Source organism: Choloepus didactylus, chromosome 4 (genome assembly GCF_015220235.1).
Source record: "Choloepus didactylus isolate mChoDid1 chromosome 4, mChoDid1.pri, whole genome shotgun sequence".
NCBI lineage: Eukaryota > Metazoa > Chordata > Mammalia > Pilosa > Megalonychidae > Choloepus > Choloepus didactylus.
This window is the reverse complement of record NC_051310.1, coordinates 73,526,490-73,549,944: the sequence shown is the minus strand read 5'-3', so window position 1 is coordinate 73,549,944 and position 23,455 is coordinate 73,526,490. Positions and strand designations below refer to the sequence as shown.

Below are 23,455 nucleotides of genomic sequence, written 5' to 3'. Positions count from 1 at the left end.
AACGCCTGCATGTTGCAAGGTTACTCAGGTAGGTGCCATTCAATTTTAAGTAAAGATCCACATCCATTTTTTCTCTTCTTTGTCATAACACCATTCTAGGCCATTTTCCCAACACTCACAGCAGATCAGTGAGATTTTGCCAGAAGCCTGGAGAATTATTTCTATTGTCGGAATTGATAAAACAATGGAAATTCTAAGGAAGGTGGTTCCCGTGTGTTTTGCTTTGCTAATGCTGCCGTTAAGCAAAATACCAGAAATGACTGGCTTTTATGAAGGGGGTTTATTTGGCTACACAGTTACAGTCTTAAGGCCATGAAGTGTCCAAGGTAACACATCAGCAATCGGGTACCCTCACTGGAGGATGGCCAATGGTGTCCGGAAAACCTCTGTTAGCTGGGAAGGCATGTGGCTGGTGTCGGCTCCAGAATTCTGGTTTCAAAATGAATTTCTCCCAGGATGTTCCTCTCTAGGCTGCAGCTCCTCAAAAATGTCACTTTCAGTTGCTCTTAGGGCATCTGTCCTCTCTTAGCTTCTCCGGAGCAAAAGTCTTCTTTCAAAGGCCATCTCCAAAATGTCTCTGTACCCTGCAGCTCCTCTCTCAGCTCTTGTGCATTCTTCCATGTGTCCCTCTTGGCAGGCTTACTCTTTATGTCTGACCTTATATAGTCTCTAGTACACTAGTAATCAAGGCCCACACTGAATGGAAATCATCCAATCAGAGTTATCACCTACAGTTGGGTGGGTCGCATCTCCATGGAAACAATCAAAAACTTACAATCTAATCATCACTAATATGTCTGCCCACAAGACTGCATCAAAGATAATGGCATTTTGGGGACATAATACATTCAAACAGGCACACCATGTCACAAATGCAAAATCGTACTCCAGGAGATTAAGTGCATTTTATTCATAGTTTTCCGTGTTTGTCCTGCCCTATCTAGAAATTCAACCTAATTTACAGACTGGGATGAATTCTGTGCCATGAAATGTCTCTCTTCTGGTTCTCTCCTTTGCTGATCTTAGACAAACCCAAGGCCCCATGAGCCAGCACACACTGGCAGGTTTCGGAAGCCTAAAACTGATTCTAGCGGGCAGCCTGCACTTTCCTGGTTTGGGGTAAGTCCTGCCCACAGCTAAGAAGATTCTGCACTGCTCTACCTCCTGCTGAGGGAGAAGCAGAGCCTGAATTCTAGCAGCAGTCTGCCTGCCGAGGCACACGCCTGGCGTGGGCTGTAAAGGGGCAGTGCTGTCTCATTCATGCCAAGCTGCCATCTACCCCTCCAGCCAGAGCCTGCCCTGGGGCATCGTGGTAAACTCTGGGGCTGCTAACGAAGTGAGCCTGGGTTTCCTGCTCCCAGCCGCAGGGTGGCATCCCCACTCCCAGGAACTGGGTAAGGCCACAGGCCTTGCTTTGGGTGACAAAGAACAGGCAGAGGTGACATGTCACTTCCGAGTTAAAGGTCTGAGAAACGCTTCCTTTCTCTCGGCCTCTGGCAATGCTCTCTACGGTGTTCTATACATGGTCTGTTCCTCGAGGTCCCCTGTTCCCTTTGACAAGCCAGTGAGACTGTGGAGTTTTTACTGAAGCATAACAGAGTTTATCATGGTTGATACAGAAGTCAGTATCTAGAAGCAGACTGCTGCTGTAACAAAAAAAAAAAAAAAAATTATGAAGCCCCGGTCTAACGGATTGGACAGAGAATGGCAAGGAAATTCTTCCCCCAAGATGGAAAGATGGTGAAAGAGGTGGTAAAACCATTCCCTCTGGAGGGCAGATTCTGTACTTGAAGGAGAAGAGGTAGAGGACAGAATGTCAGTCAGGTGTGGGGGTGCAATGTTAGCTTTGAAGTAAAGTAACACAAGAAAGAGATGAGCTCAGAAAATAATTGGCTGACTTACAAGCAGTCATGAAAGGAAACAAAGAGAGCTCATAAAATTGGGGATGTGCAGAGTTGGAAAATGAAACAGTTTCTCATCCCCCAAATAATAAGGACTAAACCAAGGAGGGCCTTTGAACTACAAAGCTGAATTTTAAAGGAAAGAATCCAGTCAAGGCAAGGGACCTCACTCCACTGATACAAATCATGAACACATTAAGTGCCTGGTAATTCCTTTTAATTGGACAGAATGGATCGGGGTGGGGGGTGCGGGGTGGGATAAAACATAAAATGTAAGGGTAAGGCACTTCGGAAGCCTCACAGGTCCAAGGAAGCTAGCTGCAAATAAACTGAGCACTCCAGAGACCTAACAATGTACTGTTTTGTCCAATATTTCTGTAAGTCTAAAATTATGTGAAAACAAAAACTGAAAAAACAAAACCAAAATGATGATGTAAATTTACATTGATTAGTGGAAAAGGATACTTAGCAAATATTAGAGCATGACTAGTACAATTCATATATTTGTACAGCAATAAATAAATAAAATCTGGAGGGAGAGACAGAAAGAGTGGTTGTTTGGGAATATGAAAATTGGAGATTTCAATTTATTTCCTTTTGTTGCGCTAAAGAGACTATTTTTCTAAAATGAAAGCATATTTGTGTAATGCCAAAGTGCTTTACTTTTCATATATATTTGTATTATTGTGCCAGTTTGGATGTATTATGTTCTCCAAAACACCATGTTCTTTAATGCAATCTTGTGGGGGCAGATGTATTAGTGTTGATTAGGCTGGAATGTTTGGATTAAGTGGTTTCCATGGAGATGTGACCCACCCAACTGTAGGTGATAACTCTGACTGTATTGTTTCCATGGAGGTGTGGCCCCCCATCTAGCATGGGTCTTATTTAAATCACTGGAGTCCTTTAAAACCTCGAGCACAGTCCCAGATACTAGCTGGCTTAGCTCAGAGATGCTCAGAATTGTGGACCCCTGATGTTGGCTGCAGCCAAGAGAGACATTCTGAAGACATTCTGTAGATAAAAGTAGACTTTTGCTACTCCAGAGTTTGCCTGGGAGAAGCTAAGAGAACATCCCCAGATGCCTAGAGAGAAACATCCTGGGAGAAAAACCAGTTTGAAACACAACCTGGGAGCAAGCAGACACCAGCCGCGTGCCTTCCAAGCTAACAGAGGTTTCCAGACACCATCGGCCATCCTTCAGTGAAGGTACCTGATTGCTGATGCGTTACCTTGGACACTTTATGTCCTTAAGACAGTAACTGTGTAACCAAATAAAATCACTTTTATAAAAGCCGATCCATTTCTGGTATTTTGCAAAATGGCAACATTGGCAAACCAGAACAATTACAAGTACTCTGCAAGATTTTTCTGGAAACCTACAGCTTCTCTAATAAAAAATATACTACAAAGATTATGTTACAAAGAATTGTCATCACAGGATTTAGGATTTTGTGCTTGTCTCCTATGCACTGGGCTCTTTGCAGGTGTTCTAAATCTTAATCTCCTTGAGGCCTCATCTCAACGCTGTGAAATAGGTTATCATTCAAAAGGTCACTGAAGAAACCTAAGAAGTTAAATAAAGTTCATGCTCTAAGTTTCATTAGAGAAACCCACTCCTGTCCCATCCTTAAACAACCTTGTTATTTGCTTCGAGTGGCAACCACTTAATACGTAATATCGTAGAAAGTTAATGGCAGTGCAATACAGACACAAACCAGTAACAACTCTCCTGCAAGTAGGCAACTGAGTTTATAAATTACTACTAAAATGTAAATGAGGCCATCTATAAAGTGATTTCAAATCCATATATTCTAAAATATAAGGGGCAAAGGTACCCCACTTAAGCAATCAATACCCACACCCCCACCACTAATCTTTGACATTCCAAATGATAAATTTGGAGTTAAACATCCTTTTCATTCTTGGGTTTATCTCCAGACTCCATTAAATAGAGTTCCTTAGTTGACTATTTAAGCTTTAATCAATACAGTAGAACTCACGATTTCATCCAAGTGCTAGTAGCATTGACGTAGCCTCTACAATCAACCTGTAGGATAGGCCATGCACTGCCTTTAATGATTCTCATGCATTTGTGCATTTATTTTAATTCTAAAACTTCATGCCATGGACTCCTATTGCTCTCTCTACCAGCGTTTGGCCTTCCTGCCTTGGTAGGGACCCAAGCTCCATCATTCTCTGGTAGTCACGTTCTTACAATAGGACCCAACTCTCGGTCCAAGGGATACCAACCCCCAAGCTGGGCCAGGGTCCTTCCCAGAAATTTGGAATTAGGCTTAAGAAATTCCTTTTTTTTTTAATTTTTTAATTAAAGAAATTATTTAAACAGCTAGATTGAGATGTAATTCATTTACCATAAAAGTTACCCATTTAATGTGCAGAACTCAATGTTTTTTCAGTATATTCACAGGGTTGCACAGCCATTACTACAATCTGATTTTAGCATATGTTCTATCCCTTGTCCCATTAGCAGTCATTCCTATCCCTACCCTCTCTGTCCTATGCAACCACTAATCTATTTTCAGTTTCTATAAATTTGGTATCTGATATAAATGGAATAAACAGTATGTTGTCTTTCATGGCTGGCTTCTTTTACTTGCCATCATGTTTTTGAGCTTCATCTGTGTTATACCATGTAACAGTACCTGATTTGTCTTTATCATAAAATAATATTCCATCGTATGGCTATACCACATTTTATTTATAACTCATCCGTGGTTGAACATTTGGGTTGTTCTCACCTTTTGGCTATTATGAATAATACCGATATGCACATTAACATACAAGGTTTTGCATCAACATATGTTTTCATTTCTCTTGTGTTTATACCCAGGAGTGGAATTTCTTGGTCACAGGTTAACTGTATGTTTAACCATTTGAGGAACCAAAGGATATTTTTTTCAAAGTGGCTGCAACATTTTACATTCCCATCCACAGTGTATAAAGTTTCCAATTTCTCCACATCTTCACCAACACTTGTGATTTCATCTGACATTTTAATTCTAGCCATACTTGTGAGTGTGAAGTGGTATCTTACTGTGGGTTTGATTTGCATTTCCCTAATGATCAATGATATTGAGCATCTTTTCATGTGCTTATTAGCCATTGGTATATCTCCTTTGGAGAAATATCTATTCAAATTGTCCAATTTTTTATTGGGTTGTCTTCTAATTATTGAGTTGCCAGGGTTCTTTATATTCTACATACAAGTCCCTTATTAGATATCATTTAAAATATTTTCTCTGTGGCTGTCTTTTCACTTTCTTGATGGTTATCGTTTGCAGTGCAAATGTTTTTAACTTTGACATAGCCCAGTTCATCTATTTTATTCTTTTGTTTGTCATGGTTTTGGTGTTATAAGGAGATTCCTTGAAGTACAGTGGTTCTCAGAAAGCAGGGAGCTGCTCCTATGACCATCTTGAAGGGAAGCCAGTCAGTAGGAGAGAGAGAATGACACAGTCACGCGGTGAGAAATGGAGACGTGTGAGCAAAGATATATGAGCTTCCTACAGCACAGCCCTCCCAGGTCCTTCCATCCCCAAGACTCAGTTGCACATGTCTGGGATTCCTTGGTACCCCCAGGCCCTGGTCACCAGCTCCATCTAGTTTCTGATATTTGCAAGAAAAAAGACAAATCAACAACAAGCAAAGAAAACCAAAAATCTTAACTGAGGTACCTCAGCTTATAGATGAGAAGAGAGGGGCTCTGATACACTTGGGGTCACGAAAGCAGAGACCATCATTGAACGAGGTTCAAACACAGGCCTGCAATGCCAGAGCCTGACACACGCCTTTCCAACGGCCACCAGTGAACATCGCAGATAACTGAGTAGCGTATCTTCATTTGCAGAGAGTCTCAGAAACTTTCTTTAACTAGTTAACTGTCAGCTGTAAGGGACTTTCCTACATAAGATAAATCCGGCATCGTGGCTTTAGAAGATGCTTCATTTTAAACCCAGGGCCTAGTAGCCCTGTCAGGGGAGGTGCTCATGAGCCACAGCCAATCACTCAGAAAAGAAGAGGAGGCCCAAGGGGACCTAGTGGGTAAATCACTGGGAAAACACAGGGAAACCCAAACAACTTTTCTTGAACTATGTGTAGACTTGGTATCAAGGTGAAGGGGAGGACTGTGTACTTCTAACAGAAGCTCATTAGAATCTCCTCAGATTGTAACTGGTAACAACAAACAAAGCAAACCAATAACAAAAAAAAATATCATACTCAATTTTACAAATCCTCTTTGTGATAAAATTATAAACTATCTACTGTTCCATAATACAAAATACAGAGAGTCAAATGGCACAAAAATCCTGTCCACTGGGGCATGGATTTCAAGGGGTTGGAAAACACTGCTTTAAGGATATGCTCCAGCTGCACACTGAAAACTTTCATCAGTCTCTCCCAGGCCTGTGTTTCTAACACAATTGAAAAATAACATCTACAGGGAGCACCGCTCCGGGACCTCTCCCCTACAAGGCCTCCCTTGAACACAGACAGGACCTCAAAGACCTTCCTCTAATCTTATTCAACTGGGCATCTAGGGAGGAGAATTTCTCATGGTGTTTAGATTTAAACAGAAGCATTCAACATGTAAACCAGTAAATACCAGTCACTTAAAATAATAAACCCATATATTTGATTGTCAAAATTCAGCCCCCATCAAGTCATCTTGCCAACCAAAGGGATACATTTATCTTAAAGGAGCTAAAGTTGCTTATTATCCTGCTTCCAAGAGTTGCCACGATTGTTATTTAAATACATATACAGCAAAGAATAGATAACAATAGAGTTAGCCAAAGTGTTATAGCCATGGCTTCCATAAGGACATTGCCTGCTGAAACTGATAGAAAATATCACAACTTATTTCCCTCTCAAATAAACACTGATGAAGATCTTGGCTGTACAGTTAATCTCCTAAGATTGCGCATAGCTTAAAGCTCTCAGAAAACAGCCACATCTTTTATGAGAGGATCCCGGAATATCAAAGTCATCAGCAATCATTAGAAGCTTAAATTCCACATTGTAAAACTTGTATTTAATAGTGCTTCCAAAGGCAGTATGCTTTAGAAATATTCAAATTAAAAATATAAAGCAGTTCATAGCATAAAGTGTAAGGTCAAGAACCTGATAGCTTCAGAAAAAGTGAATCTAGCCATCCACTCATCCATTTATTCCTTCCAACCATCAATCCATCCATCCATCCATTCTTTCCTTCTTCCTTCTCCATCCATCCCTTCCAACCATCCATTCATCCATCCATTCTTTCCTTCCTTCCTTCCTTACATCCCTTCCAACCATTCATTCATCCATCCTTTCTTTCCTTCCTTCCTTCCATACATCCATTCCTTCCAACCATCTCTCCATCCCTCCATCCATCCATTCCTTCCATCTATCCATCCATCATTCCTTCCAACCATCCATCCATTCCTTCCAACCATCCACCCATCCATCCACCAATCCAACCATCCATCCTTAAACATTCATTGATCACCATTCAGACAGTCCTAAATGCTGGCAGATATGTATAACAGCTAAGGGGCCATCCAAGCCATGCTAAACATAGTAGGGAACTGGATTACCCAATACGCGGATTGCCTGAGAGTGTACCAGCAAAACAGTGACACAAAAAGAAAGGTTTGGGAAAGAATTTTTATATTTTAAAAAAAGTATACTGAATTTATTCTCATGGGAAGAACAGAACTTTGTGGGCCCTACCCTTTACTATGGTTTACCAAAATTTTTATTTTGATTTACCTTTTTGGGTGGCAAAACCCAATTTTTTTATTTTTTATGTTCTTATGGACTTCATCATTCTGGAGAGTGGGAGAATAATTTTCTATGGACTTTTAAGTGCCACCTTGGGTTGTAGTTTGGAAGCAGCACTTTTCTACAACATCAGCAGTGTGTTTCTTGTCACCATATCCAGCCCCTGACACCATACTGGGGTTATCTCTTCATTGTCCACAAGCATCCTGAGGGTAGAGGCTACGTTTGCTTCATAATAATGAATATAATTTAATTTTTTCTTGGTACTAGAGGATCCTCCTTCTATGTGTCAATTATATCCCTACTTCACACTTGGCTCAGGAAGGCAATCTGGACATATCTTGCATGTCCCCATGCTGTTATAGGTAGTTGAGGTTCCCCATGGTTTTTAAGTGTTTATTTCTCCTCTTAAAGCCAGGTAGTTGGCTATTACTTCTAGCTGCTGTTAGTTCTTCTGGCTATCCATATTAGGTCTGTGATGGTTAATTTTATATGTCAAGTTGGGTGCCCAGTTGTTTGGTTTAGTTGTTACTGTGATATATTTCATAGATGGGATTAGCAGCTATACTCAGTTGACCCTAAGTGGAGGAGATTACCCTCCATAATGCAGGTGGGCCTAAACCAAACCACTTGGAGGTCTTAACAGCAAAAACTGAAGCTTCAAGAGGTCAGAGGAATGTCTGCTTCAAGACTTCAACATCGATTCTTGCTGGTATTTCCAGCCTCCCGGTCTCTCCCAGGGAATTCAGACTCAAGACTTCAATATCCCCTATGTGCTGGTTCGAAACTGTAATGGGCCCCAGAAGAGCCATGATCTTTTAACCCAATCTTAGTTGGGTGGAACCTTTTGATTGAGTGTTTCCATGGAGATGTGACTCACCCAACTGTGGGTGGGACCTTTGATTAAATTATTTCCATGGAGATGTGACCCCTTCCATTCCAGGTGGGTCTTTATTAGTTCACTGTAGTACTTAAGAGAAGCTAAGAGTGACACAGATGCTAGCACTTGGAGACGCCTGGAGATGACAACAGAGGATATTTGGAGATGCTAAGCTAAGAGAAGAAGCCCTGAGTTTACCCCCAGAAAAGCTAACAGAGATCCCCCAGATGCTTAGAGAGAAACACCCTGGGAGAACAAGCAAGGATGCACAGGAGCTGAAAGAGAGAAGCTAAGAGAGACAGAAGCCCAGAGACATTTTGGAGAAAGACATTTTGAAAACAGAATCCAGGAGCAAAGGACCAGCAGACAACAGCCACGTGCCTTCCCAGCTGACAGAGTTGTTCCGGACATTATCAGCCTTTCTTCAGTAAAGGTATCCTCTTGTTGATGCCTTAGTTTATGACCTTAGAACTAAATTTGTAACTGAATAAATCCCCTTTATTAAAGCCAATCCATTTCTGGTATATTGCATAACAGCACCTCTAGCAAATCAGAACTCCCTATAATGGTGTTTCCAGCCTACAGACTGCCCTATGGAGTTTAGACTTGCCAGCCCCCACACTGAGCCAATTCCTTATAATAAATTTATTTACATATGCGTATGTATACACACACACACACATCCTATTGGTTTTGTTTCTCTGGAGAACCTTGACTGATACAAGGTCCTTCTACCCCATTGCCCTCTCCCCACTCCAGCTCACAAAAGGGATTTTTAATCTCCATGAGCAGCTAAATGAGATGATAATGTTAAGGTTAATGCTATATCTGAAACAAGAATAAACAGCCTCTAAGTAAGGGCTCCAGGAATTTTTCCCATGGTGATGCTTAAACTTTGACAAACCAATTTGGCTATTTTGCACCAAGGTCTTACTTCCCATTTCTCACTGTAATCCTGTTAAGTTGAGTGATCACATTTCTTTTAAATGCCTTTATTAACAGCCAGATAACCCTCTAAATGCATGATAGTCTTATCTTCCCAACACTGGACAGCAAGACCATGCTTCTTTGTAAGATAATGTGGTAAGATCCAACCAAAATGTTTTTCTGAATGGGTCAAACATACCTCTCTTCATAGCACTGAAAGTTTAGAATGACGATGTTGAAATGAAAGTCATTTCATATTAATTGTTCAGAATTCAATTATTCAAATTCTGCCATACTTTTCTGACCCACACTTTTTGCTGTACCATGAGGTCCTCTCCAATAACTATAACCCTTGCTCAGAGTTAAAACTGAGCCCTGGCTTTGGCCTGAGGTGGCCTCTCCAACCTCCCGACTGCTCTCACTGCTGTCACTTTACTCCACCCACACTGGCCTCCTTCCCGTCCCAGATACAATGGGGACTTGTCCCTGCTCAGGTCCTCTGCACTGGTTTCTCCCTTTGCCCCAATCGGTCTTTCCTTAGAAATCTGCATGGCTAACCCTCTCATGACTTCTAAATCTCTGTTTTCATTCAAGACAAATGGAGAAGCATAAAGAGAAAAGGAAAATAAAAGTTGTTGTGCAGACACAACTGTCATCATTATTTAATAGCCATGATTTTATTTGTTTCTTTATTTATATAGCCAGGTAAAAGACAGGATGGATAAACAAAAATGACCTACTATAAGTGCTTTTAATGAAATAAAAAAATCACATGTAATTGCAACCCAACTGTTCATGGCAAATTTCTTGCCCTCTCCCTGCCTTCTAAATGCTGTAGCACTCAAGCCCCAGTCCTGAACCATCTTCTTCCTTTCCTTTCTCCTAGTTTCTCCCTGGATGACATTATCCAGACCTGAGGTATCACCATCTATCGACGGGTTGCTTGGCTCTTCCCTGAGCGCCACATCTCCAGAGGCGACCCTACCCAGACCTGAGTATCACCATCTATCAAGGGGTTGCTTGGCTCCTCCATGACTAGCTGTTTTGCACCTCCACCTTGGTATATAATAGCATCTCAGAGTTAACACACCAAAATTCCAACCCTTGAACCTATTCCCATACTCCAAAATCTGTTCCTCCCCAGCCATCCCCTTCCCTCATTATAAACAGTACCCCTTCTCAGGCCCTCCAATGAGAGCTCAGAGTCACCCCTGGGTGCACACCCTGTCTCTCAACACCAATCACCTCAATTCCATCCAAATCCATGCCCCATGCCAGTTGATCTATCCATGCATCTACTCCTCCACCACCAACACTGTAGTCCAAGGGTCCACAATCTCTCCATGAGGCGCTGCCTTCTGCTTTGCTTGACATCCCTGCTCATCGCAGCAGCTGTAGTGCTATTTAATCAAACATGAAATGGAGAGCACTCTTCTACTTAAAACCCTCCAATGGCTCCCACTGCTCTCAGGCTATAAATCAAACTCTTTACTGCTGGTGCAGGCCAGCCCCCGCCTCCTCTGATATCTCAGCGAGAGCCCTCTCCCTCCCCTCCTGGAAAGCTCGCTCCCACCCAGATGCTGAAGCGTGCTCCCTCAGAGAGAGGGGGTCTACACCGCCTGCTCCAGCTGCTTCCTTAACCAGCTGACCCGTGGTCCTCCCTCACATCACCTGCTTCATTTCCATAGCAACACACATCACCTTGCAAAGATATCCCCAATGCCTGCAACATGCTAAGCATTTGGAAAACAGTAATTTTCATTAGAAGGATAAAAAAGGGAGGGAGAATAGCAACAGCAAAACAGAAAGAATTGCTAAATTTCAGAGAAATGTTCCTTCACTGTAAGAGATGACTTCCTAAGAGAGCTCTAAAGATTACAAAAATATTATGAAAGATACTGAAGATGTAGTCCTCAATTTTCAAAGCAGCATCAGTCTCTGTTGCCTGTTTAGCTAAGGAAGATGAGGACATTAGTAAGTATACTTACATGTCGTGCTCCCCTCTTCCATCCAGTGATTTTCCCATTATATTAGTATTTTCAGGGTTCACTTCATTTATATTATGGTTTGTCGCTATAATTCATACAGATAGCCAATCTCACTTTTACATCTAAACGGTTCACGGTTTGCCACCATCTTATACCAATCTCTGTACTTCCCTGCGTTATCTGTTTTGGCTGAATTTTTTCATCCAACAGTTTTTGAATAAAGTCTCAGTTCAGAGCAGCTCAGCATTCTGATTTCTGGCATGCTTGACAATATCTGTCTATTGTCTTTATAGACAATTTGGCTAGATACAGAATCACTGGGGCATCCATTGTTCCCTGCAGATTTGCCGGAAACCATTCCCTTAGCACTCTTTCAGAAAGTGCTGCTAGGAGGATGACCAAACATGATTTCATTCCTCATGTGTCCCTTAGCTTTTCTCCCAGATGCCCAGAGAAAAGCACCAAGGAAGCCAAGAACTGGAAGAAGGACTCCAGAACTTAGAACTGGACATTCTTTTTAAAGTTTGCCTAAATGCGATATTGCCTTTTGACTGACAGAGCCAAGTCTGTCCTTTACCATTTATACCTTTTCATCCAGTATGTCATTAAAAGTTTCCTTAATGGTCATTAACTCTTTGTGAGCAAATCAAATTATGGAGGTGTTTGATCCTCCTGGGTAGTTAACTCTAGCCTGCCCACACATTTGTGTTTTCAATGATGCTTCCTGTTCCGGCTTGCTAAAGCTGCCGTTATGCAAAATACCAGAAATGGATTGGCTTAAGGCCATAAAAGTGTCCAAACAAAGACATCAACAAGAGGACACTTTCACTGAGGAAAGGCTGATGGCATCCGGAACACCTTTGTCAGCTGGGAAGGCACAGGTCTGACATCTGCTGGTCCTTTGTTCCCGGGTTGCATTTCAAAATGTCTTTCTCCAAAATGTCTCTGTGCTTCAGTCTCTCTTTGCTTCTTTCAGCTCTCTGCTTGGTTCTCCTGGGGCACTTTTCTCTAAGCATCTGGGAGTCCTCTTCTTAGCTTCTCTGTGGCAAACTCTGGGCTTCATCTCTTAGCTTAGCATCTCCAAATGTCCTTCTGTCTGCATCTCCAAGCATCTTGGTCTGTGTCACCTCTTAGCTTCTCCTGAAGGCAAACTCTGGATTACATATCTTAGCTTCTCTCCAAAATGTCTCTTTCAGCTTCTCTGAGCTGCTCCTCTCCATGAGCTCTCTTAAGGGACTCCAGTGATCTAATCACTGGATGTGTGGGGCCACACCTCCATGGAAATGATCTAATCAAAAGGTCTCAGCTACAGTTGGGTGAGTTACATCTCCATGAAACAACCTAATCAAAAGGTCACACCCTAATCAAAAGAATAATAAGTCTGCCCCTACAAGATTGCATAAAAGAGCATGGCTTTTGTTGGGGACATAACAGATTAAACCAGCACGCTTCCTATTTTGTGGTTTCTGAGGTAGTATTTACGTCAGTATCATTGTAATTTGTTCTCTTCCGTTTCCACACCCACCCACTGAATTCTGTCAGCTTGGGCCTCATTTTCTTGTCTTACTTGCATCTCTGGATCTCCCTTCTATGCTAGGATTTTGCTTAAGGGATCATGATGCCAGCATTTCCTTTGAGAGTATGGAAATTTACGTTCCTGAATTCTTCAGCTGGTGCCAGAATCGTCTGCTTTCTTCTTCAGTCTCTTGCTTATGCTTTTCTTTTTCTTTCATTCGTATTTTCGGGTTTCCCTGCAGACTAATTCTTTTGTTGTCCTGCGTCATTTTTGCATGGGATCAGCTATTTTTCAAGGCTTAATGTGGAGCAAAGTGTGGAAGTATATGGCCCTGAATCAAATCTGTCTGGGATATATTCTCCCCTGTCTGCAATTTCTTTGGTCCTGGGAACTGGCTCCCTGAGTGCTTGCCATTCAAGGGCTGGGCTGGCTAATATCAAAGCTTTTACTGTCACTGGCTGACTAGTTGGAGATCTGTCACAGCTGCCTCCCGTCTCTGCTCCCCCTGCTTTACCCTGGGTAGGTCCCTAAGTCAGGAGCCAGATCACACAGAATATAAATGCAAGACAGCACAATCTATTCTCCATCGCCTCACCCCTGAACACCTGGTGGCATGAAAGTGGCCCTCTTACTACTGCTCTTGGTGACCCTGCTCCATAGCATATGCTCAATAAATATTTGCTAAATGCATGAACATACAAATGAAAGAACCAGATGAAGAAAACAGAGACCAGTGGAAAGCAGGGTGTGGACAGTAAGCCCAGCCAACCGGAAAGGCAGTAGGAGGAGGGCCACCAGCCACATCTGGAGGCATGAGTACACTCTCCCTGTCTTGAAAGCACAGTCAGGCTGGGAGCTGCAGGAAGTGCAGCTCCCACTGACCCTCCAGCACCACCAGACCAGGCACCATCAACACGGTGAGGGCAGGTCCAGCAGGGGGGCTCCCCACCCTCTGTCCCACTCCACCAGGCCAGCTGTCTTATTCCAGAAATCATTCCTGGAGTGGGTTATCCCATCCTCACTCTCAGCTCCATGGGTCTCTGTCCACTGCAGAGTGGCATCTCCAGGGAGGCAAGGCCACCATGGAGTGACACGAGGACACCAGAAGGTTGGGATGTTATTATAAACATGTCAACCATTCCCAACTTTGTCCAGTCACACAGCTGTAAGGAGAGGACAAGCAGGGACAATGGATGCTTTAGAATCCACCTTTGTGGACCGATGCTCACTGACCGGAGGTGGCTGTGCCCCCTTGGGGACCACCCCATGGCAGGTCAGTAGATCCCACAGCAGGCACAACCTGGGGAGGTGGACAAGGCCCTCGGATAAGCAGACGTACAGAAACAGAAAGGAGTTATTCCCTTAGAGCTGAGTTTGCTGACTGAGATCCAGACACTCTTAACCCAACAGCCAGAGACACTCCCAAATAGTCCTCAAAGCCACCCAAAGAAGCCCACAGCCATCTCTGTATCCTCAGAAGCCACATCTTGCCCTTCTCTCCATTCTCTCCATCCCCACCCCACTCCTCGCCTGAGGCACTCACCCTTTCTCAGGGTTAAGGGATCGCAGGATGTTCCAAACATATACCCAGAGTCATCGATCTTCTGTGGCTGCTTCATCAGTCCCATCACTATATTCTGCTACTACTCAGGTCTAAGTGCATTCCACAGCTGCTATCTCTTTTCTATGTTTTTATTTGGGTTTTTTTGCTCATATTTCTTTTTTCTTTTTTTTCTTTATTAGAGAAATTGTAGGTTTACAAAACAATCATGCATAAAATACAGGATTTCCATATTCTGCAATATTACTAACACCATGCATTGGTGTGGAACATTTGTTACTACTGATAATAGCACATTTTTATGATTGTACTATGAACCATAGTCCATAGTTGAATTTAGGTTGACCATTTGTGCAGTGCAGTTCCATGGATTTTTAAAAAAATTTTTATTCTCTTACCATACACAAAATCTAACATTTCCCCTTTTCAAACCTGCCTCAGTTTGTGCCTTATATCAGAAGCTTTAAGAAGGCAAGAGCCGGCTATGTGACTCTGTGAAGACCTCTAGTCAATGATTTTAAATATGATTTTCATTGGCTGTGACAACAAATACTAGTGGAGACACAGATATGTTCCATTATCCATGGTCTGAGAGCAGGGCCTGATAGAAGCAATTATATTAAGGAAATAAGTGCCAGATTAATGAGGTGAGACCTCGTATCCAAGTCATAAACACAAAAATATACAGAAAATAACACACCCCCTTCCTTCTGAATGCTTGCAGTCCCAGTGGAGAGAGAATGGCCAAGGGCTGAGTACAAGTTATATTGCTATAACTCGCTGGACCTTACAGAGTGCTTTCACATATCCTAGTGCATCTGTGTCTGTCAAAGACCTTTAGGGTATGGTTTTTCATTTTACATGTAAGAAAACTGAGGCACAGATAGGTAAACTTTAAAAGATTAGAGAATGCTACAAAATCAAATTGCCAAGGGCAGCACTGGGACTAATTAGATTGTAACTTGGTTTTTAACTCTGCCATTGAGTTAAAGATCTTAATTAAAATTATTGCACCCTATTGCTCCTCCACTGATCTCCCAACTAAATCTCAGAAACACAACGATGGTACACAAAAATGTGAGCCCAATTTGAGGATAAATTATGAACATGTCCTATGTGTGCCCCCGGCCATGTGTTTCCATACATGATTCGCTCAGTCACCGTCACTCAGAGACATCATCATTTTTTTGCACAAAAGGAAACCAAGGGTGAGCGAGTAATGTTAATGAAGTCTACTGGATCAAACTGCGGCAAAGCCATGAAAACGCAATGGCCAAAAATGCAGGATGTTACTATAAAGGTATAGTAAGTAAGGCAATGTGGTACTGGCCTAAAGACAGACAAATCAGTAAATGAAAGACAATAGATCCCAGAAAGAGACCCTCACTGATATAACCACTTGATTTTTGAGAAAGGCACCGCTATAATTCAGCATGGAGGGGATGGTGTTCCAGTTTGCTAAAGCTGCCATTATGCAAAATACCACAAGTGGATTGGCTTTTATAAAGGGGACTTATAGGTTACAAATTTACAGTTCTATGGCCATGAAAGTGTCCGAATTAAGGCTTCAACAAGAGGATACCATCACTCAAGAAAGGTCAATGGCATCAGGAACACCTCTATCAGCTGGGAAGGCACATGGCTGGTGTCTGCTGATTCTTTGCTCCTGGGTTCTGGTTTCAAAATGGCTTTCTCCAAAATGTCTCTGGGCTTCAGTCTCTCTAAGCTTTGCTCGCTCAGCTCCTGTGCATCCTTACTTGTTCTCCCAGGGCATTTCTCTCTAAGCATCAGGGGGGTCCTCTCTTAGCTTCTCTGGGGCAAACTCTGGGCTTCACCTCTAAGCTTAGCATCTCCAATGTCTTTCTATCTGCATATCCAAGGGTCTTGGTCTGTGTCAGCTCTTAGCTTCTCCTGGGAGCAAACTCTGGATTACATATCTTAGCTTCTCTCCAAAATGTCTCTGTGAGCTTCTCTGAGCTCCTTCTCTCCTTGAGCTCTCTTAAAGGACTCCAGTGAACTAATCAAGACCCACCCTGAATGGGTGGGGTCACATCTCCATGGAAACAATCTAATCAAAGGTCCCACCCATAATAAGTCTGTCCCCACAAGACTGCATTAAAGAACAAGTCTTTCCTGGGGTACATAACAGCTTTAAAGTGGCACAGATGGTATTGTCAATAAATGATGCTAGAACAACCAGAAATCCAAACAAAAAAAAATGAACTCCAAACCCTACCTCACACCATATGTGAAAATCAATTCAAGATGAATCATAAACCTCAATGTAAATACTAAACTATCAAACTTCTAAAAGAAATATAGGAGAATATTTCCATGGCTTGGAGTAGACAAAAGTTACTTCAAGACACTGAAAACAATGACCAAAAATGAAACAATGAAAAATACACACTTCATTAAAATTTTTAAAATTCTGCTCATCAGAAGATACCCTTAGGAAAATGAATAAGTAACTAATAAGTTGAAAGAAAATGCAATCTGTCAAAGGAGTAAAATCTAGACCATATAAAAAATAACTGTAACTCAAGAAGAAGACAAACAACCTAGTAAAACTGGTAATGGAACTGAACAGGTACTAAAAACAAAGGAAGATTATATGAATGACTAATAAAAGTGATCAACATCATCAGTCATCAGGGACACGTAAATCAAAACCAGGATCAGATACCACAAAGAAAGAAGGCTTACCATAGCAAATGTTGGCAAGGGCATGGAACAACTAGAATCTTCATACCTTGTAGGTGGCAGTGAAAAACAGGCTGTCGGTGTTTTGAAAGCCTGCCGTAAGACCCAGCAATTCCATTCCTAGGAATTAATCTGAGAGAAATGAAAGCCTCTCTCCAGAAAGAGCCTCATTCAAGAATGTACAAAGAGCCTCTTACAAGCAGCCTTACTCATACGAGCCCAAACTGGGAACAGCCGCGTGCTCAGTGACAGGAGGGGAACAAACCAACAGAGGGACAGGGAGGCAATGGAAGAGAGACACCAATGAAAAGGAGAAAAGCATTGACAAAACAACAATGCAGATGAATCACAGAAACCTAGATGAAGCCCTGGGACCGGCAGAACGAATCTACAATGGAAAACCAAAGCGGGAGGGGACTGGAGGCAGGGCATGGGGGAACTTGCTGGCGATGTGTGTGTTCCATGTTTTGATAAGGATTTGAATCACACAGGTGAATGCATTTGTCAAGACTTGTCTGAAAGCATACCTAAAACTTGTGCATTTCATTTTACCATAAACTGAAAACGTTGGACGAGTGGGCTGGGAATCTGAGCACACTGGGTCCATTTGGTGTTAACCCCTGGGAGGTGCATCCAGCATTCCGCCCCTGAACTGGGGAGCCCTGGGCCACACCTGTGCTGGTAACGGGGTGCCAGGGCAAACCTACGGAGACTCGGGGCAACCGTGACCTGAAAGGGAACCCCAAGGACACAATCCACAGGAGAACACCTGTCACAGGGACGCCCCACAATCCAGAAGCATCCACGTGGGCTCAGGAAGGAATGGATATCCCTGGAGCACCAGGCAGCTGACATCCCTGACACTTTAAAGAAGGGAGCAATGCTGTGCTCCTTCAGGGAGGAGGGATAAAGAGGTCTTTACTCTCAAGTGTGAGTTTCCCAGCAGAGGGATGAACTTCATAGATGGGAAACACAGATGATGGAAATGGTCACCTGGTCTCCACAAAATGCCCAACTCCGGTGATTCCCCTGTGCACTGGCCCATGTGCATTTAATGCAACCATGTGTATAGTATAGTTCCCTGTCATTAGAAACGGGAGAGTTTAATTTATACTTAAATGTGGAAGTTTAGAAAAAGAAAATGTTTACAAAGGAAAACATTTACATTTGGAAAAATCTTTTTTCAGGTTTGAAGGCTATAGAAATACATCCCAAAAGGGTAACTGGGTTGTGACAAATAGTTGTTTTTTTTTTTTTTTTTCCATTTTTCTTCCTATTTAAACATCAAAGTTGTAGAAAGATATCCATTCTGAGCACTCAAAGACTGGCTCTTAGCAACTACATATTTATGCATTTTAACCAATAAAACATATTCCATTCAATATAAAAGTGTTCCGTTTATAATTTCTTAATACTTTAAAACTCAGGCCGGATTTAAATATACCAAGAATTCCAGAGATACTGGCAATTATCAAATCTCTCACTTCTGTATTTTGGGTGAATAAAATAGTGCATCGCAACAAATATTTAAACCTTCCTTCTAAGCGAATTTACTTGAAAATGACAGAAATCTGACAATCAATGACAAACTTGGGAATAATGAGTCCAGTTTTCACAAGACATAAAGGAAAAGGCCTCAGAGGTTACTGCTCTGCTTTGGGGGTGGGGGAATCCCCCCACCTCATCCCCACCCACAGCCCCAACTTCTCTGGGATCTTACAATGTTTTGTTTAGCCATGGAGGGGATGAACTTCATCTTAGCTGCTGGAAACTTCCCATAGTGCCTTTTCTGACTTTATATTAAAGGGTGTTTGATCCTTAAAAGATTCATAATCTTTAGCTTTGTTTTTAGCAGAATTCTATTCTAAGACAGCCTCAGGCACCAAAAAACAGCCAAAAATACAACCAAGAGTCAGGGGTATTTCCTTCCTCTGAGTTTAAACAAATTCAAACAGATATAAGAATACTGTTGATACTGTCCCCAGGAAAGGGAAGGGGAGAGAAGGAAGAGGGGAGGGAACAGAAGGGAAGGGCTGGGAAGAGGGGGGGAGGGGAGAGGAAGGGGAAGGGCGGGGAAAGGAGGGGAACAGAAGGTAGGGAGGGAAGGGAGAGGGGAGGGGAGGGGAGGAAGGAGGATGGAGGGAGGAAGGAATGGGAAGGGAAGGGAGAGGAGGGAAGGGAGGGGAGGGGAGGGAAGCAAGGAGGATGGGCGTTGAAGGGGTGGGGAGGGGAAGGGAGGGGGACAGGAGGGGAAGGGAGAGGAGGGAAGGGGAGAGAAGGGAAGGGTTAGGGGAGGGGAAGGGAAGGGTTAGGGGAGGGGAGGGGAGGGGAAAGGAGGCCCTAGGAGCACGGCTGCTGTACACAGGCATAAAGATGACTGCTGAGATGGTCTCCCACACAGGCCTCCTGTTGTTGATGCCTCATCCCTCAGAGTATCGATGGAGAAGTTCTATCACATACTTTTCCCCCATTGTTCCAAATAGGAGCTCTATACATTTTAAGTCTGAACTCCCTATTCCCTATCTGCACCCCATCCCAGGTACCCTTTATTCTAGATTCTGACTCAATGAACTTGCTTACTGTAATTCTTTCAAATCAGTGAGAATCACACAATATTTGCCCTTTCACGTCTGGCTCATTTCACTCAACATGATGACTTCCAGGTTCATCCACGTTGCCGCACGCATCAGAGCTTCGTTCCTCGTAACCATCTGTCACGTGCCTACACCATATTTTACTGATCCACTCATCAGTTGATGGACAGACACCTGGACTACTTCCATCTGGGCCTTTCCTCTAACCCAAGCACTTTACAGAATGTGAGGTACATGCTTTAGAGGGTGGATAATTTAAGTAAAGAGGGCAATAAATAAAAATTCTGCCTCTACGTATATAGTTTACCCAGGAAGTCTGTAAAAATTACCACCTCCTCTGTAGTTCATGGGCACTAATTTAGGCAGCATCCTAAAAGGGTAATTGCAAATATGCCTGACGTGTGGATATGTGGATGAGTAAGAGTCTTTTTGAATAATTAGACACTGGCAAGACGAATGAAGTGTGACCGCTCGCTGCAAACAGGAAGTGGACTTGAGCCTTGGTGGTTCAAGGCACAAACTAGGACAGGGAGGGGACCCCCAACTCCAAGGCAGCAAACACCATGCCGCAGCCACTGATAAACATATTTAATTAAATATTAAGCAAAGGTTGTCATAATGTCCACTTGCAGGAAAAAGACATTCTAAATAAAGATACATATCCAAATTAAAACTATGGCTACAGAATTTTGACAACCTTCTGTCACATTTTTTGCTTTTCTGTTGAATGAAAATGAGCGAGGTTCAAATACAGAAAAAAGCTAGCACTACCAGCTAAATTACAAGAGGTCCAGTGACATCTGAATTGCAGATAAACAAGAAATAACATTTAAGATAAGTATGTCCCAAATATTGCATGGGCCATACTTATACTAAAAATAATCATGTTTCTGTGAAATTCGAATTTCACTGGACATCCAATACTTTTATTTGCTACATCTGACAAACTCTCTGCTGGTCACCATACAGAATGGTAAAGAAATGCAAAACAAGGCAAAAATATCACTGCTTTTTTTAGTGCAAAAAGCAAGCCAGAGGCCTCGACATAATCAACAAGAAATGCAATTACTCTGCTTCATTAAAATGTTTTATTATACTATTGTCTTTGTTCTCCAAACTGTCCTATTTTTCAGACCTGCATTTAAATAGATGAGTCTGGGTAGCCAATGCCATATTGAAACCATTTCCCCACTCTCTGACAAGACTGCAAAACCAAAACCTTTTTTTTTTTTCGCTTTTTTATAAATTACAGCACTGTTTTATAATTTGCATCTGATTCAAGACACATGTTTCAAGCAATCTCCAAAGATTGTATTTGATGCTAAGATTTCTACCTGCTCTCTAAAATGCAGATCATAGCACAGACACAGTCTTCCACAATTACTCTGTGACAGGCCATTTTAGAATCTGGAGGAGGGTACTTTTATAATTTAATTGCTTTTCAGCTCTTCTGAAGTATTTTCTCTCTCTTTTTATTTTTGCACATCTCAGGAACTTTATCATTTTAGATTGAGAAGAGCTAAAGAAAAGTTACAGTGTGGCATCTCACTAATCATTCCTTTCACAGAAGTGCTTGTGAAGAATAATTATTATTTCAACTCAGATTATGAGGTTGGTATTAGTGTGATACCCAAACCAGTCAAAGACAGCACCATAAAAGTGCCAATATCCCTCATGAATAAAGACAAAAAAAACCTCAGCAAAATATTGGCAAACAGAATTCAGAAATATATACAAAGAAAGACACACTACGAGGAAGTGGGTTTATTCCATATAGGCAAGACTGGTTCAATATTTTAATTAAAAAAATCAATGAAATCCACTACATAACAAGCTAAAGGGAAAAAAAAATCCTACCAAATGTCTCAGAAAATGTATTTGACAAAATTCAACACATTTTCATGAGAAAAATTCTCAGCAAACTAGGAATAGAAGGGAACTTCTTCAAACTGATATAGGACATCTATGAAACACCTACAGGTACCATCATACATAATGGGGAAATACCGAATGCTGTCCCTTAATATCTAAAATAAGGCAAGGGTGTCCGATTTCACTATTGCTATTCAAACAGTACTGGAAATTCTAGCCAATGCAATAAGGCAGAAAAAAGGAAATAAAACATACATAGATCAAAAAAAGAAGAAATAAAAACATCCCTGTTTATGGATAAGGTGATAGTCTATGTAGAAAATCCTGAGGAATCTACACCATCAACAACAAAAAAAACTCCTAGAAATAAGTGAGTTCAGAAAGGTCACTCAGAATACAAGGTCAATATACAAAATTCAGTTCTGTTTCAATATACTTACAATGAACAAGTAGACACTGAAGTTCAGAACACAATACAAGGGTAATGCCAGCAAGGTGGTGGAGTGAAGAAGTCTGCAAGATGCCCCTCCCCTCCTTAGAAACAGCCCCCACAACGTGGAATATGACTCCCGGGGAGGAATGTAGACCTGGCATCGTGGGACGGAGAACATCTTCTTGACCAAAAGGGGGATGTGAAAGGAAATGAAATAAGCTTCAGTGGCAGAGAGATTCCAAAAGGAGCCGAGAGGTCACTCTGGTGGGCACTCTTACGCACAATTTAGACAACCCTTTTTAGGTTCTAAAGAATTGGGGTAGCTGGTGGTGGATACCTGAAACTATCAAACTACAACCCAGAACCCATGAATCTCGAAGACAATTGTATTAAAATGTAGCTTATGAGGGGTGACAGTGGATTGGGAAAGCCATAAGGACCACACTCCACTTTGTCTAGTTTATGGATGGATGAGTAGAAAAATAGGGGAAGGAAACAAACAAACAAACAGACAAAGGTACCCAGTGTTCTTTTTTACTTCAATTGCTCTTTTTCACTTTAATTATTATTCTTGTTATTTTTGTGTGTGTGCTAATGAAGGTGTCAGGGATTGATTTAGGTGATGAATGTAGAACTATGTAATGGTACTGTGAACAATCGAATGTACGATTTGTTTTGTATGACTGCGTGGTATGTGAATATATCTCAATAAAATGAAGATTAAAAAAAATAAATAAACATATACATCCTTAAAAAAAAAAAAAAGAAACAGCCCCCAAAGAGGCAGAATCTGTCAATATCAACTTTCCCAAAACAATGACCCGAAGAATGCTGCATCAGGAAAAAGAAAGCTTAAAAATGGTAGGAGAGCAGTGAGATGTGTTTACTTGTCTGGCACACCCCATTCCCACACACCCCAGCCCCCATTCCACACAGCAATTGTACAACCCACCACAGAGGCTTGGCTGCCACGAGCTTTCAAGCGTGGGCCCCTAGTGTCTGATCATCGGTGTATTTAAATAAAAAAGTGGGTGTCTATGTATATGAGCCCCATTGGCTCCACGGAAGAATGACTCAGGGCACATTTCTGAGTTGCCCAACCTAGAATTTCCCTGAATAGAGAAGTGGCAGGGAAAGGGTGAGCAGATCCATGGAGCAGAACTAGGGTGGAAAGGTGGAGTGGAGTTAAGCTGACTGCGGTTGAGAGAAAGAGTACAGCTCAGGGTCCTTGGAGGAGAAGATGGAGGGAAACTCCTTTTTCAGAAGCGAAACAGTCTCACATACTGAGAAGTC

The 23,455-nt window shown here is 42.1% G+C and overlaps 1 protein-coding gene across 4 annotated transcripts in view; it reads right to left on the bottom strand.

Annotated features, from left to right (window-relative positions):
* The window catches only part of OTUD7A (OTU deubiquitinase 7A), a 441,745-nt gene that overhangs the window by 382,789 nt on the left and 35,501 nt on the right, over positions 1–23,455 (bottom strand). Inside the window, exon 1 of one of the 4 annotated variants that reach the window (XM_037832852.1) lies at positions 17,267–17,444. The exons of 1 other annotated variant lie outside the window; for it this stretch is intronic. The gene's annotated coding sequence lies outside the window, so the exon portion shown is untranslated. Of the gene's footprint in view, positions 1–11,483; positions 11,687–17,266; positions 17,445–23,455 lie in introns of those variants that run through there. 2 more of the 4 variants (XM_037832850.1, XM_037832845.1) reach the window with 2 other exon arrangements.